Raw genomic sequence first — 13,755 nt, 5'->3', positions numbered from 1 at the left:
CCCTTCCGTGGCTCCCTAGTGCCCTCAGGATACATTCGGCTGGGCCACTGGGCCCCACACGATGAGGCCCTGCCCTCTTCCAGGTCTCATGTCCAGCTGCTTCCCACCCACCCCAGTTTCCAGCCCACCTTTCGGGGGTCCTGAGCAATTCGCTTTGCCCAACACACCAGCTCCAAACCCCCGTGCTCACTCTGCCTGAGCTGCCTTCCACCTGGGTCGCTCCTGTGCAGCCTTTAAGAACCATTCAAGGGGCGCCTGGGTGGCTCAGTCGGTTAAGCGTCCGACTTCGACTCAGGTCACGATCTCGCGGTCCGTGAGTTCGAGCCCCGCGTCGGGCTCTGGGCTGATGGCTCAGAGCCTGGAGCCTGCTTCTGATTCTGTGTCTCCCTCTCTCTCTGACCCTCCCCCGTTGTTCATGCTCTGTCTCTCTCTGTCTCAAAAATAAATAAACGTTAAAAAAAAAATTAAAAAAAAAAAGAACCATTCAGACACCGCTTCCTCTAAGAAGCCTTCCCTGATGCCCACAGATGGAGTCCCTTCCCCTGCTCTGCGCCTCACTGAACCCGGGCCTCCCAGCAGCTGCCGTTGACTGAGCACTCCCCCACTGCACGCGAGGCCCTGTGCCCAGTGCTGCGAGCTCGCTAAGTCCCCCATTGGAATAGCTTTTTATCACCCCATTTTCCAAACAAGGAAACAGGCACAGAGAGGTTAAGAACTTTATTCTAGGACACACAGCCCATAAGTATCAAAGCCAGGACAAGAAATGTCTCTCTCTCTCTCACTCTAGAATTAGTGCTCTTTGTTCTTTGCTTGTAGATGTGTTTAAGCAAATTAATTCATCAAATGGTCACAAATGTATTCATCATAAAGGGTAACGAAAGAAAAGAAATGGTCTCTACCCCTCTCCCCATCCCAGCTACCACATCCCGTTGAAACCCACTATGCGGAGTATCTAATGACAGTAGCTAGCGCTTACTGAGGACTCCCCCGGGGTCAGGACTTCTCAGCATTTGGCCACACACATCCCTTCAGTCCTCAGAGCAACTCTGGGAAGTGTGATTTACCCGCTCTACAGACGGGGCAACTGAGGCACGGAGTGATTATCCAAGGGCAGCTCGCAAGTGGTGGAGACAGAACTCAAGCCCAAGCAGTGTCGTTCCACGGCCCATGCTTGCTAAATGTCGCATCAGCATGGTAGTAGGGAGGGGAGGGGACCTCTTGCACTCGCCTGCCCCCTTCACCGTTCCCAAACCCCGGCACCCCTTGGGGTACCCTGCCGAAGTCCACAGCTCTCAGGGGCAGAAGTTGAAAACGATTGTCATCAGGAGAGTCTGTGGCATCTCAAAGGCCTGGTGACACAGCGTTTTCAGATGAAGCCTATGACCTGGTCGATCCTATCCAGGGCGATCTTAGGGTCCCCAAGCCTCAGGCATCTCGTAGACTAGGGGTACCAGGAAGCAGGGCGATGCCAGGGGACGAGCCCAGGCTGGGGACCCATGGGAGCAATCCCACCACTTCCCGGTCCTAGCTAGGCTCTGGCTGACAGGTTCCAGGAGGGCCCAGGGAGGCCGGCAGTGAGGAAGCGGGGACCGTCCCCGTTGTGTGTGTCACTGGGTCCCGGGCCCCCAGCCCAGTGCTTGGCTCAGAGAGGTGCCCCTGAGATAGCTGCTCAACGCATAAATAGATAAACGAACATCTGAAAAAACAAAAAGGCCGATCAGGACGTCTCTACAATCCTGATACAAAAAAAAAAAAAAAAAAAAAAAAAAAGTCCCCAACTGTTGCTGGGTAGTTATGGAATCAGAGACTCAAAGACTCAGCAACTGGTCGAGTCAGGGCCGTGGGCTACACTAGGTAGGAGGACATGGCGGGAGCTCCCTCTCTTCTGGTGGGGGGAGGGGGCACGGCGAATTCGCTCCCACCACCACCGTCACCAGCACGAGGCCGCTGGCTCCAAGGATCCAGAGGTCGCACGGTGGCAGGCAACCCAACGAACGTCTGCTACAGCTGCAGCGTCATGTAGATAATCATACTGACCTCGGCCACCATTCGCTGACCGTAAGTATACCCCAAGACTGTGGCGGGGAGAGGCGCCTCTCACGCATAGCCTACCGAATCGTCTTAACAGCCTTATGGTTACTACCTCCATTTTACAGATGAGGAGACCGAGGCTCAGAGAGACAAAGTAACTTGACTAAGGTCCCACAGCCAGTGGGTGGTGGTGGAACCCAGGACTGATGGACTCCACAGGCCATATTTCTGACCAGTAGGACCGCTCACCTTCTTTGCCACGGTGCAGGGTGACCCCCGGCGAGTGACTCGGGCTCTTTGACCCTCAGTTTTCCCATCCGCAAAATGTGGATGGTAACGGCCTTCACAGTCGGTGCCTGGGAGTTTGGGGTCAGCTCTATGGGCTTAGGCAAGTCGCTTTCGGTCCCGGGCCTCAGTTTCCTCATCTGTCAAAGGCGGAGATGGTGGAGGCCATCTCCAAGGGCACAGAAGCGTTGACATCCGATTTCAAGCGGGAAAATACCAGCGCTTACCTCCGGAAGGCATTCCACGCAGGCTACACAATGTCCTAAGAACCGGCCAAATGAATGCTGTAAATTTCCCCTTCTCCGAGGACCTCTCTCCTTCCACACCCTCCTTCCCGAAGGCTCACACTTTCTCTGCTTTCAGAGAGATGTTTTTCAAGCATCCCGCGTGGGGATCCAAGCGACAGCAGAGTGCAGAAGCCCAACCCTAGCGGTAATCCGGGGCGGAAAGTGAGCGGGAAGAAACGTGCAGGATAAAGGCACCGAGGAGGAGGCCTCGCCCTTGATTTTCCAGCCTGGGGTGGAGGCCAAGGACGGGGCCTTGGGGGAGTCCGGCAGGTCCTCTGAGAGGGCCTCACTGGGACTATTCATTGTGCGGGATCCTCAGCAGAACCCGGCAGGCAGGGGCAGGCACCAGAAGCGACCTTGCTTGCCTGTGACACGAACACGGGCTGAGTTGTTCACACTGCTCTTCCTACCACCCCCTCACTTAGCCTCAGACTAAATGCCATCTGTCCCAGGGCCTCAGTTGGTGACCCAGACCCAGAATGTGGACTGGGAGCTGTGTGAAGTAGAACAAACCTTGGATTTGGAGTAGAGGCTATATGGGTGGGATTTGGCAAGACACTGAAGAGGGCTGCCGTGTACGGTTGTACAGCTTGTGCACTGAACAAGGGCACCCGGGATGATAAGGTGAATCTATCAAGCGCTCTGCTTACCACAGCCATGATCACCCAGAAGGACACATTTTTCTAGTACACCCAGAGGGAGTCTATGGGCTAGCAGAGGTCCTGACCCTGAACCTGCCTTTCTGTCTGTGTCATGACCCACCCACAGGGATATGGTAAGGATACAGTCATATACCCTATCTTAACACACCTAATAACTATTTGTCACGGATTATTATTATTTATTTAAACAAAGACTTAATTCACAAAGGTTGAAAGCAAATTATGACATTACATATGGTTCAAGAGAAAATATAATACACACAATTTTATACATTGAGTTAATGAGGGAAGGCAAATATGAGGCATAGGCACCCATACTTTCCTTCCTGTGCCTGTAGCAGACATCACTCATCAATGCGATCCCTGACGCCCATCGCCTGTGTTCTGAATTCAGGTGCCGCCATGGTACAAAGGTGATAAAATCGGCCCAGGGTTGTATCTTACCTTCTGCACAGGAGAGTAAATGGAATAAACTTCGATACATGGAAGTTATTAAAATTTGGAACCAGTGGAAGGGGGCAAGGAGAGTAAGCAGGATCAGGAAATGCTGAACTGCTGTGTATCCAGTTTTAGCCCTGAGCTTCACGGAGGGCAAAACAAAGAAGGAACACGTTACATAAAATTAAACCAGTTTCTCAGACTTCGTGCAAATGGCCCACGCTGAATGCTGAGTGAATTTTTCCTGTGATTCAGACAACACCCCCAGTGGCAGCCTAGAAAAAACACATGGGCAGGTTTGGACTGGAGACTCCACATAGAGAGAGCCCAGGGCACAAAATCCAAGCAGAGCCGGAGGAAAGCCCATGTGAGCCCCTGTCCCCACCCATCCCCAGCTTATGGGAAGGGTGCGGGGGGGCGGGGTGGGTAACAGGAGCCAAACCTCCTACTCACTTTCTGGTGTTGGGAAGTAGGCCTTCAAATGCCCTCAAGCCCTTCTCTCGATGAGGAAGCCGAGAGGCTGAGGGATAGGGAGGAGGCCGGGGGCCCCACCTCCAAGCCCAGGAGCATTTCTGCTCCCCCACTGCCTCCCCAGTGGGATGACCATCTGGCAGCGTTTCCTGGTCCAGCTTAACCCATCAGCAGGCTAGATGGTCACCTCCAAGTCCACAGCCCAGCCCCCCAAGGAACAACCACGGAGATGTGCACCGTTGGAGAGTAAGGCTTTGGGTGGGGCTACCCCAAGGAACCTCCTTGCAGATGCAAATTCTCATGGGAAACGGCGATCCAGAAGGTGGTCCTAAGGCTTGGTGGGGGTTAGGGGAACATTTGGGCAGACCTTCAGGGGTGGTCGCCTCCTGTCCCGTGGCTTGTCAGAACAGACAAAGCGTGAGCTTTGGGATCAGGCAAACCCCAGTTCAAACCCCCACCCTGCTGCTGGCTAGCTGTGTCTTTGGGAAAGTTATTTAGCCTCCCCCGAGCCTTATTTTGCCCATCTGTAAAATCACGTTATAACTGAACCCCTCATAGGGTTGTGGCGCGGACCGAGCGAGATGAAGTCCTTCACAAAGTGAGTGGTTTATCATTCACACCGTCATTACCAAAGGTGACTGACTGCTGGGTGGCTGGACAGAGTTCTGGCCTGGAGTCGACACTTCTGAGTCTGCATCCCGGCTCTGATGCTACTGGCCAAGTAACCTTCTGAGCCTCAGTTTCCCCATTCTTTCAATGGGAGGTGGGATTATTTGGACCCCCGGGAGCCAGAAGCCCAGGGGAGCCCCTACCTCGTACGGAGGGAGGCAGGCCCCGAGAGAGCTCACCGGCAGCCCCCCTCCTGGGTCTGGGCCGGGGGAATGTGTAGGAGGGAGGTCCGGGGAGGGGGCCCTGGAGGGAGGAACAGCCCTGGCAGGCGGGCAGCAGCGGTGACCCAGGAGGGAGGGAGAGCATTGCTCAGAGCTCGTCACTCAGCAAGCTGTCTCCCCCCCGCCCCGGAACCCCGGCGGCCTGTCCTCCCCACTTCCTGCGTGCTGGGTCAATATTGTGATTTCCACCGTGCCGCCTGCCTGGGACGGCCTGGCCCTGCACACCGCCCAGGGTCACGGGGCTGGGGGGAGACAGGGGTATGGAGAGGTCACTCGCTGCCCGGAAGATGACTCAGGTCCTGAAGGCTGCAGGCGGTGTGGCCGAGAGCCAGGAACCCCAATGCCGCCTTACCTCCACCATCCCCTCGCGGTCCACGAAGACAGGGGCCGCCTGCCGCAGGGGCCGGAGGCCCAGAAGCGCCAACGTGTCCGAACTAGGACGGCACCTTATCAAGACCTATGTGCTCCTCCCCCGGGAGGGGACCTGACCGAGGCTCGGAGAGGAACGGGGCTCGCCCAGGTCATGTGGCGAGCGTGCTGCTGAAAGGGGTCTGGATCCCATCTCCTGACTTCGGATCCAGACCAGGCCCCTCTCCCGCCTTCCCTTCCCACGTTGGTCCACTTACGGCCCTTCCCAGCAGCGTCCATGGCTTGCTTCCCCCTACACCTCCGGACGAGCACAGCACAGAGCACGGCACCGACGGGCCAAGGAACGTTGGTGAGCTTCTCCAGGGGCGAGCGGCCGTCGAGAGGACACTGTTTGGGACACACACAGACTGGTCGTTATGGAGACAGTGGCTAGAGGGACTCTCGCTCTAAGAGCAGAGGACCTGTGGTTTCATTCCCACCTAGTGAGCTCATCCCACCAAGGCTCAGTGTGGCCTGCACCTCCTCCTGGAGCCCTCACCGCCCTCCAGAGCCACCAAGCTGCCCCCTCCCCCGTCCTGCCACCTCCCACTCTGACATCTGCCTCCCCTAGTAGAACAGGAATTCCTGGGGGAAGGGGCCGCGGCCATCTCATCTCCAAATCCTGTGGCCCAGCCTAGTACTGAGGTCGGCCCTGGAGCTCAGTTGACCCCAGCTGAATGAAGGGACAGAGGAAGGAACGGGTTCGTATCCTGTCTCCCCACATGACACGATCTCCGTGGGGCAGACGCTCTTCTCCTCCCAAGATCACCTCTCCTGGAACCTCTTCTTCTTCTTCCCCCAGCTACCTCCTGCTTTTCCGTCAGTTCTCCACTCAGCTGTCACTTCCTCCCGGAAGCCCTCCCTGACTACCATGCCCAAACTACATTTAGCTGGCCCTGCTCTGAGTCCCTTATACTCCCCTACCGATGCTCATATCCCAGGGAAGTGTGATGGCTTACTTATGTTCTTTCCCTCTGGGCTGAACTAAGAACCGAGTCCCCATCTGTGAGTGTGACAAGAGGCACTTACCTCATTGTATCTCTAGCATAGGGTGTGGTGCAGAGTTGGTCAGGATGGATGGATGGATGGATGGGTAGATTCCTCCTAGAATCTGGTCCATGCTAGGAATTCAGTAAATGTTGGCAGTCAGCGATGGTGGTGATGGTGATGGGGGCTGGGGTGGATGTCCGCTGTTCTTTTCTGTCCAGCAGTCCCTGTGTCCCATCCTTTGTCCCATACCTGCCACCCTGTCTCCGTTGGGGAATGCTCCTCCTCCCCAACATGACTCCATCAATCACTGAGCCTCAGTGCCCTACTCACATGACCCAGACTTGGTCGATGATCCTGCCCCACTTCCCTGGTCCAAGAGTGGGCACGTGATCCAAACAAAGCCAGCTAAAGTCCTTCCTAGGGGCCCACATGGATCCCAAGAGAAAGCAGCTCTCTTGTTTCGGACTGGGGTTCCCAGGCTGGGCTACTTCTGGCCAAGTTCCTCACCCCCCGGAGGGGGAGAGGGAGACCAACCTCAAAGGGAAGCAGAGACAAGCAGAGGCGAGTGATGGACCGACAATCCTGGTGGCCCTGAGCCCCGGTTCTAGCCCCCTGGCCCCCCACGACCAGGCCACTTCCTAAACCCTCAAGCTCCCTTTCTCACGACAGCTAAGTGACGCAGGCTTCTGTCACTTGCCATGGAAAGAAATCTGACTGATGCAAAATCAAGGGGGAGCTAGCAAGAGGAACAGGGTGAGTCCGCGTGGAGACACGGATGCTGGGCAGTGATCGGCCCGCAGACTCAGGGAGACGAATCTTCTGCCAAGGGCACAACAGAGACCCTGCAGCCCACCGTGGGCCAGGTCGAAGGGCAAAGGTTCGGCAGGGGAGGATGGGTAGGGTGGGCTTGGTGCGTTCTCACTGCAAACGACAGCGGCCCGAGTCAGATTGGCTTCTGCAGTGGGAAGGGGATTCGTCAGCTCACATAACTAAAGTGACCTTGGGTCTCCAGCGGTAGGCATGGCTGGATCCAGGTGCTCAACTGCGGTGGTCAGAAGCGTCTCTCCAGCTGTCTCCAGCTCTCCATCCTGCTGCCCTCGGGTTGTTCTTCTCAAACAACGGCAGCTTTGGGCCTCCTTGGCCACAGCGACCTCAAGGCCACAGAGAGCGCCTTTCTCCCCGTGGCTACGGCAAAACTGCCGGAGTTTAACCTGACTGGCCTTGTGTCGGTCTCGTGCCCACCCCTAAGCAACCTTGAGTTGAGGGGACTATGGCCCTGTGACCGGCCAGGCCTAGGCCACAGGTGGGCCTGCCCAAAGCAAGTGAGGGAGAAGAGGCTCCCAGAGGGAGCACATGCCAGGCAGGCAGAAGTAAAGATAGCTACAGGCCTTGGGAAGAGGTCCTCGGTTGGAAGCTGCTCAAGTCCTGGGGGAGGGAGGAGGAGCTCTGTGGGGGAAAGATATCATTCCCCTTGGCGGGTTTAGTCTCCGAGGAGGGGGGATGTCCCCCTGAAGGCAAGAGGATGGATGGGAGGACTTCCCGGTAACTCCCAGCCCTGGAGGCCTCTGGTCTGCAGCTGTGACGCCAGCTGTCTGCAGCCAGACACATTCCTGGACTTGGCTGCAAGGGTGGAGGCCGGCATCCGGCACCTAGAGGCACCTCCTGTTCCCACGTCTGCCCGCCCCAGGCGCGCACCTCGGGCTCCCACACCTGCACACTCCAAACACGGGCATTTGGGTAAAGCGCAGCCTTGTCTGCCCAGGACACCTGAGCCTGGCAGTTTGTGGGACAGAGCTGGCGGCTCCTGGATGGTCAGTCGACGGCAACATCCCGGGAGGTGGTCTCCAGGGTCCCCTCAGGAGGAGGCTGCAGATGGGAGGCTCAGAAACCCTCTGCTCTGTGCTTGGAGGAAAACGGGGAAATGCTCTCCTGTCACTTCAAAGCTGGACACACCGTTTCTGCAGCCTGGCTGCCCTTCCCCGGGCTCCCCTCCACCAAAACTCCCTGCCTCCACTGCTCCTCTCTTGTTTAAAGCCGAGAATGGACACTTCCCAAGGGAGCTTCATACCTCTTTGGGGCGGAGACACGATGCTTCTCTAAGACTCAGTTGCCTCAAGTGCACGAACCTTCCCTGCCAACCCCCGGGGACTTTAAGACCATCAAACAGACTGGAGCTACCACCAGGCTTTGGAAATGCTAAAGCCTCTAACCAAGGTGCAACATCCCCGCCCCCACATCATGGATTCCCCGGGGGGAGGTTTGGAGCGCCCCCCAACTCCCCCCTGTGCACCGTCTTTCGGAGTTGGGGTTTGGGGACATGGGGGGACCTGTGTCCGGCCTGGGGGCAGGAGGACGGACGAGATGATGTCTCGAATCCTCTCAAGCCTTCAGCTGTCTGGTCCAGCCTGGAGGCGATGTGGTCAGACTTTAAATTCCCACCGGTCTAGTCCCCCAGCCCCCTGCTTGCCTCTCCAGCACGTGCTGAGCACATCACAGGAGCTCAGAAAACACATGGCCACCGAGCAAAAGGCCACAGGTGACACTTCCTCTCGCCTCCCCATCCAGTCCTTCTACCGGTCGCGCAGTCTCTCCTCCCCCATCCGCCTTGGAACCATCCACTTCTCCACAGCCATGGCTACCAGCCCGGTCCAAGCCGCTCTCTCCCTCCTGCGCCACCGTCCAGCCTCCTTGGCCCGCCCGCATCCTCTGTCCACAGGGCAGCCAGAGTGAGTCCACAAAACAAGCAAACAAATAAACAAAAAATATGCGGAATAAACATCAGTCCCTCCCAATGGCTTCCTGCTGCTCAGAAAAACATGCAAACTCTTAACCAAGGGGAAATGATCTGCCGTTTCTTTTTCAGAACGTGGTAAAGTGCACATCACATACAATTCTCCCTCCTAACCGTTTCTAAGCGTGTAGCTCAGTCGTGTTAAGCACGTATTCACAGTGTCGTGTTTCCAATCTTGAGAACGTGTTCATCCCCCGCAACTGAAACCCCATGCCCGTTAAACGAACAATTCCCCATCCCTCCCACCTCCAGCCCCTGGGTACCACCATTCTACACTTCAACTCTATGACTTTGGCTACCAGGTCCTCACAGAAGTGGCATCGCACAGTATTTGTCTTTCTGCGACTGGTTTGTTTCATTTCGCACAATGTCTGTCCTCAAGGTCCGCCCATGGAGTAGCCCGTGTCAGAATCTTTCCTTTCGAAGCCTGAATAATATTCCATTTTGTGTATATTCCACATCTTGTTCATCCACGCATCCATTGATGGACATTTGGGGTTTTTCTGACCTTCTGGCTATTGTGAATAGCGCTGCTGTGAACGGGGCTGTGCTAATATCTCGTTGGGTGTCGCTCTCAATTCTTTTGGATCCATAGCCAGAAACGGAATTGGTGGGTCACGTGGCGGTTCTATTTTTAATGTTTTGGAGGAGCGGCCGTACCGTCTTCCATAGCTGCCGCATCATTTTACATTCCCACCAGCGGTGCACAGGGTTCCGATTTCCCCACATCCTCACCAACTGCTGCTGATTTGTGGTTTTGCGTTTGTTTTTGTTTTTAATAGTAACCATCCTGAGGGGCTTGAGGTGGGATCTAATGGGTCTTGACAAAGGAAACCTCAGTATTGTGTGGGTCCTCTGTGTGTTACAGGACACCTGTCATCCCTCCCAGCACTACATGCTAGTGGTAGTCCCCCAATCCTTGGGACAACCGAAAAGCATTTACTGGGGACGGTGGTGCACCGCTGGCTGAGAACCATCAGCCCTCCTCACCTCCCTGCCTTGTCTCAGGCAGCACCCCCACCTTGCTCACCACCCCAGCCACCCTGGCCTTTCTTCTGTTCCTCGGTCATGCCAGCGTCAGTCCCACCTCAGGGCCTTTGCACGTGCCATCCTGCCTTACGTGCTCTTCTGCTAGATCCTCACACGATGGAGCTCAATCTTCAGATGTCAGTTTAAGCACCACCTCCTCAGGAAGCCCTTCTTGGACCACCCCACCTAAGGAGGCCCCCTTGCTCTCTCTCACATGACCCTGTGTGTTGTCACTTATCACCATCTGAAATCACCTCGTTCATTGTTGGCATGTTCACCGTCTCTCCATCAAAAATGCAAGTTCCTTAAGGGCAGACCTTCTCCTTCTCCTCCTCCTTCTCCTTCTCCTTCTCCTTCACCCCAATAGCTAGAGCAGCACCTGGCCCAGAATGCCTGTTGACCGACTGCATGACCGGTCACACTCAGCGGTAGAGCTGGAAGGGAGGTCACCCACTCTTGCCACTGCTCTGTTCACCGAGGGGATCATGAGGCCCCGAAAAGGGAAGGGACTCGCTCAAGGTCATACAAGGTCAGTCTCTGGTTTTGTGACCGCAGCCTGGCGCTCCTTCTCCCACATCTCGCACCCAGAGGAGCCTTGGGCCGAGGCTGGCACCCACCCAGTGAGGAGCATTGGCTGTTGGTCTGCGTGGGGTGCAGCCCCTGGATTTTCCCTGCCATGCGGTGTCTTTGGGGACCAAAGAGCTGACTTGCTTGGAGGCTGAGCAGGAGGAAAACCCAACCTTCTCACTGCAGAAACTCTTCAGCTCGGGAGGCTCATGGGGGGCCACGCGGACCGAGGCTGCTCGCGGCCCTGCCAGTGCTCCCAGGTCCAAGCCCACACGCAGCGAGCGCAGACCACAGAGTGGTTCTCCACGGAGGACTGCCCACCATCCAACCCCCTCGCCTCTCTCCTCCCATGCCCACTCCTCCCCCACCTCTGCATCCTAAAGGGCTATACTTGCCTTTAGGTGTATAAACTATACAATCGATGTGCCTCCCTTTTGGGAAAGGCCACAGCCGCGCGCGCACGTGGCTTCCTTCAGATCTGTTCCAAGTTCAGTCCATGGAATAAAACTTTGGCCTCCTTGGTGGGTGGGACTGTCAACCAGCGTTAACCTGGGGTGGGCCAGATGGCATTTCTCCAGCCAGACAGTTTAGGGCAGAGTCAGGCCGACCTGGGTTCACATCCCCGCAGAGTCCCCTGGGAGTCTGAACCAGGTTATCGGTCCCCGAGGCACAGGCTGCATCATCTGCAGGGTGGGGCTACCTGAGGGGTGTTTGGAGGACTGTGGGAGAAAAGGGTACTCGCACAAGGCAGCACCGTCTGTCCTGACACATAACTGACGGCTCGACTGGTCCCCGTTGGGTCCAGCAGTTGGAGACCGCAGGGCACTGTCCTCCCTCCCCAGTCTTGCCCACACTCCCTTAGGAAGCTCCTCCCTCAAAGATCATTGCATCTAGAGGAGAGGAGATGTAAACATAGGATAAATGCAGTAATGCTGATAACGAATCCGGCCCCGTTTCTGGAGCATCGATGGTGTGCAAGGTGCTGTCCTGAGCCGTCTGCAAATGATAACAGATGGAGTGCCCGCAGCCGCCCTGGAATCGGGTGCTATTTTATCCCCATTTAACAGAAGAGGAAACTGAGGCAAAGAAAGGCTTATCGAATTGTCCAAGGTCATAAGGTTACGAGTGGCTGGGCCAGGTGGGCACAAAGGCCAGGGGGCCCCGGGAGGATGCCCGGCCCAGCCCAGAGGGTTAGGCAGGTTTGCTCCCAGATCCTGAAAGGGGAGTTGACGCTCGGTTCTAGTGTCATCTTCCTAGGGAGGCCCCCTCGCTGACCAGCCCGCCTGAAACAGTATTCCCTCCCCTCCAGCTCCCCCCCCGCCTTTGCCCTGCTTCATTTCCCCCACAGGACAGAGCATCAGCCGACGAAAGTCTACGGGGCTGGTGAAATGGACCGAGGCCAATCAGGAAGGGCCTAGTAAGATGGGGTATAGAGTTTGGACTTTCCCCTTGGGTCCCAAGGAAGAACAGGGGGGATAACAGGAAGGCACCCACACGTGTGCACACACACACAGGCACGCACACGCACGCACACGCACACACCTTACTCCAAACAAAGATTTTGGCAGTCGTCCAAAGGGGCGGCCTTCTGTCGATGTGAGCATCGGTTCCAGAGCCCGGTCCTCTGGGCCAGGGCATGACTGGGCCACAGTGACAGTAAGGCAAGGACAACAGGAGCCCTTCCGTGGGGTGCCCGCGGTCCCGCAGGAAACACACAGGTGGCTTCGCAGGTACAATGGCCTTTTGTAGACAAGGTGGCTCATCTTCCAGTGATGCCAGACCCAAGGCATGCCTCCACGCCTCTGCTCATGCTGTCCCTGCCTCCTGGAACGCCATCCACCCATCTAGCAAACATTTATTAAGCTCCTGTTATGTACCGGGCATGGGGAAATCAGGGACAATCCAGGGCAGGTATGGTTCCTGCCTTCACAGAGCCCTGGAACGCCGAGGAAACTCCTGTTCGTTCTTCAAAACCCCATTCCAACACCCTCTCTTCAGCGGGAAGCCTTCCTTGTCTCCCCAAGAAGGACGTTGCTTATTCTCCAGTGGTTTTCTAGCATCCTATGACTTTAGCTGTCGTGGAAGGAGACAGGGAACAGCCAGCCACTGAAAACTCACCGCGTGCCAGCCCCCAGGGTGGGCACGTCACAGGCAACATCCCGCTTCAGGCTCTCAGTGAATCTGCCAGGGAGGAAGCAGTCCCCCTTTTCACAGACGACAGAATGGGCTCAGAGAGGCCTAGGGTCACACAGTCAGCTGGTGGGTGAGCAAGCGGGGACACAGAGGCCCAAACAGTGGCACAACAGGGTCGGCCACTGTCCATGCTGTGAACACCCTGGAGACAGGGGCGGGCCTGGCGGGCATCACACCTGTCCTCAGGCCCCAGCACAGGCAGGGCGCCCAGGGGGTGCTCCTCCAGGTGCGGAAGGGGCGGGCAGAAGCCGCCCTGGAGCCCGGCTGGGGCTGCGCTGCCATCCTCGGGGCCTAGGTGGCGATGTGCACCCTCCAACCCCCCGGCCCCTGCAGGCCTCCAGCGTCGGCTCCGGGCCCTGGCCTGGAGAGGCGCTCTCTCCCTGCCCCAGCTTCCTCCGCCTGGCAGCCTCTCGCACCAGGTCAGCCTCAGTCTCGGCTGACTTGTGTCCCCCCCCCCACCCAAGCTGATGCTTGTCACCACAGTAGGGCCTCAGGATGGGCCAGATGTCCCTCCCCCTGAATGTCGCCGAGATGAGAGAGGGACTTACTCATTCGTTGCCCCAGTCAGACCCAGGAAGCCCGCTGGCTCAGGTGCCGGAGCAGGGGGCCTGCCAGGGACCCACCCCTACCAGGTGTCCCCTTCCCTGTTGCTCCGGGGGGTCCTCCCCACACCCCGCAAGGCCAAGAAGACACCTGTGAAGTTTTAGAGGCCA

Source organism: Felis catus, chromosome C1 (assembly GCF_018350175.1).
Source record: "Felis catus isolate Fca126 chromosome C1, F.catus_Fca126_mat1.0, whole genome shotgun sequence".
NCBI classification, from domain to species: Eukaryota; Metazoa; Chordata; class Mammalia; order Carnivora; family Felidae; genus Felis; species Felis catus.
This window is presented reverse-complemented; position numbering follows the sequence as displayed.